This window comes from Otolemur garnettii, unplaced genomic scaffold (assembly GCF_000181295.1).
Source record: "Otolemur garnettii isolate 467f Iridium unplaced genomic scaffold, OtoGar3 scaffold00035, whole genome shotgun sequence".
In the NCBI taxonomy this organism is placed as follows: domain Eukaryota; kingdom Metazoa; phylum Chordata; class Mammalia; order Primates; family Galagidae; genus Otolemur; species Otolemur garnettii.
In genome coordinates, this window is record NW_003852430.1 from 15,678,670 (window position 1) to 15,682,349 (window position 3,680).

General features: G+C 33.5%; 1 pseudogene; it reads right to left on the reverse strand.

Moving 5' to 3' along the window:
- Positions 1-1,663: 1,663 nt before the first annotated feature.
- The window catches only part of LOC100959118, a 5,702-nt pseudogene continuing 3,685 nt past the window's right edge, over positions 1,664-3,680 (reverse strand).

Here is a 3,680-nt window from a genome sequence, read left to right on the forward strand (position 1 = left end):
AAAAAAAAAAAAAAAATCATAGCCATGGTGGCAGTTAATGCCTGCGATTCCAGCTACCTCAGTAGGCAGAGGTAAGAAGATCACTTGAGACCAAGAGGACTTCAGTAAGCTATGATCATGCTATCACATTTCAGCCTGAGGTGACATAAGGAGACCCTGGCTTTTTAAAAAGAAGTAAAAGTTTTCTCTTCTCTTTTTTAGGCTATTTCTTGACTTGATAGAGCAGACTTTTTTAAGGGATATTTATTTATTTATTTGGGTCTAGATCCTTTGGCCCAGCACCAGGTCCCTGATTCTCCGCCACACTTCTAGGAATAACTGACAAAAAGAAAACACAGGGAGCTCACCACAGTGAGAAGCCTAATTAGTCTGCCTTCTCCCCTCCACTTTTCAAATTCTTCCAATGTTTGTTTTTTCAATATACAATATCTGGGGTGTTTAGCTGTACTTAGCAGAAAGAATAGGGAAAAGTGCATCTATTCCATCTTGTTCCCAGAACTTGATTGAATTTCATTATAGTTTCAAATTGCATTTTTCTAATTGCCAGTGATTTTTTTTTTATCACTGGTCAGTAGAGGTAGCTCATCTTTTTATGTACATGTGCCATCTGTTTATCTTCTTTGGCAAAATGTCCAGTCAAATCTTTTACCCATTTGGGGTTTTTAAATAATTTTCAAATTGATTTTTACTGTTTAGACGTTCTTATACTTCCTAGATACAAGTTCTTTGTCAGATATATATTTTGCACACATTTTCTCCAACAAAAGTCTGTAACCTTACCTTTCATCCTTTCATAGAGAAGAAGTTTTAAATTTGGACAAAAGTAATTTTTTTCAACAGCTTTGAATACTCATCCTATTAAAAAGTTATCCCACAAAAATAGCTTAATTAAACACGCGGCAGAAAGTATTGGTAGAGATGTATATCAGTTCCTAACTGGAAGGCTCTAGATCATAAAATACTTATTAAGAGATCACTCTCCTAAAAAAGAGCACATAGGCTTTGAAATAGATTATCTAGGACAGCCATCTAGATACATAACTAGATAAGTAACCAATTATTTGACTTCTTTGGATCTCAATTTTTCACATCTAAAAGAAGAATAATAATGAGAACAACCAGATATCATTATTGTAAGACAAAATTTTTAAACATATAAATCCTGGCACACAATAAGTTCCTTAAAAATGTTAACTACTATTATTACAATTATTCCTATTATTACAATTGTTATCATTTTCACCACCATTGTTATTGTCATTGCTTCTCAATCTAACACTTGGTGCTAGACGTGGAGCTTGAGTACCAAGGAACCCCAAACAGTTCTTTGTATAATTGTTCTCTTTAGCACCAACTTAACTTTTTTCATTCTAGTAAAGAATCCATAGAGACTGATAAAACTTTGTTAATCGTTGCTGATAAGTAATATTCCACATATTGCAGCCAACACTTGCTGTCTTGTAGAAACAACAAGGGTACAGGTACTGAGTTGAGCTGTTAAGGGAGTGAAGGGAGTGACCACAAACACACAGCAGTTCCACAAAACAGTTGTTTGTGTAGTCTTTTAATCTCAACAATATCTCATAGCTTCTGTTTTCCAGGCTTTAAAGCATATGTGATATTCTTTCCTTATCATTAACAACTTTTTCTTATTATAACATAATCAGATAAATGTCATACTTATCATAAGTGTGATATGTTTCTGAAAAACAAGAAAAGCAGAAAAAAAGAAAAGCATCACATAATCCCACCACCTAAATTCTGAAAATAATATATTTTCTTCTAGTCTTAGTATTTTACAAAGTTTTTAGCACCGTAAGCAGAATTATGACCCAATTTTAAAAAAATATTCTAGTCACACAAGTATTTTGTCATGTTATTAAACATAGCATTATTAAGATAATTTTAATGACATTATAATAATCTTTTGTAGAGAAATAAACTAAGCCAAAGGACATGAACAGTTTAATATTTTAACATAAACACATACACAAACACATACATACACACACAAAACAAGGAATAGTATTAACTCATATTGAAAATTAAAATCAAGGTATGATAGAATTCATTAGCGCATTCTGGTTTCAGAATTGTACATTTTAAAAAATCATTATAAATTATGATAAGTGAAAAGTATTTCAGCATTTTAATTAGAAGGATAATTCTAAGTGGTCTAGTTGAATATATTTCCAAGAGATTATATTAATCATTAATACTAACTCTTTTGTCAATTATTTTTCTCTTTTTCTCTTTAGTTCCCTGTGGATTTTATTTGAATAAAGTGTTGCTACAGCAAAGATACTGATCCTTTATTGGGGTCACATGGACAGGTTATGCTGTGAACTAGGGCATCCAAGAAGAAAAGTAGACTCTTAAATCCAACTGCCCACCTGATAAAATGTTTTGTGAATCACAAAACATATCTTTGTACATATTACATATGTGATGTGTGAAAGAATATCACATATGCCTTAAAACCTGGAAAACAGAATACAATTATGCATTTAGCTTTTCTATTCTAACTTTTATCTATCTACAATTTAAACCTTTACCAGTTTTCTATAACTAAGCTATTTAAGACTTCTTTTACAGTTTTTTATAACTAAGATATTTAAGACTTCTTTTTTCCCACAATTAAGCCTTTAATTAATCTAGATTTATTCTGATGTGACGTGAGATACTATAAATACATTTTCTTCCTAAGTAAGTAGCCAACTGTTAGTGAACCATATAGAAAATAAACCACGCTTTACTTACCCCATGTAATGTAAAAGTCTTTGCAGAAGTTAAATGAAGAATAAGATATTTTATAAGGTATTTTTCCATTCAAATTCCACTGTTTTAACTTTAGCAGTGTATTTTTTAATACTGTAAATGCTCTTACCATAATACTCCATTTTTAAATGGTCTTTTGTGTTAATTTTTCCAGAGAAAATTAAAGTTATTTTTCAGAGATGAAAACATACTTTATTAAAATTTAGATTTTAAAGGTGCAAAAAATACAAATTAATTCAATAATTCGTCACTTGCAAGATATCTCAATTTTCCCATCAGGATTGGGCATGCCATTCCATAGATTCAAGTTTGTTGTTGCAGGGTTTTGTTTTTGTTTTTGTTTTTTGAGACAGTCTCAAACCTGGGTAGAGTGATGTGGCATCACAGCTCACAGCAACCTCAAACTCCTGGGCCCAAGCAATTCTCTTGCCTCAGCTCCCAAGTAGCTGGGGCTGCAGGCTCCCACCACAATGCCCAGCTGTTTTTTGGTGTTTTGTTGGGTTTTTTCCATTTTTTAAAAATCCATACAAACGTTTATTCTGTCCCTGCCTAAGGGTGGGGAAGAAGAAGATATGGGAGCCCCACAGAGGAGGACCAGACTCCTCAGGAAGACAGCGTCCAAGGCAGCTGACCCTGGGGGGTCTGCACTGCAGAACCTGGGGCCTAGCTAGGCCCATCTGGATGTTCCCTGGTCCCCCAGGTCCCAGTGTCAAGATTGAGTCCAGGAACCAAGTTGAGCCATTAAAGGAGTGACCACAAACACATAGCATTTCCACAAAACAGTTTATTACAGGAAAAAGAAAGAAACTATACACTGTGGATGTGCAGAAGGAAGTTACACAGAATGCCACAAAGTTAAAACAGGTTCCAGAGAGAACCTGTCAGTCCTTTTTTTTTTTTTT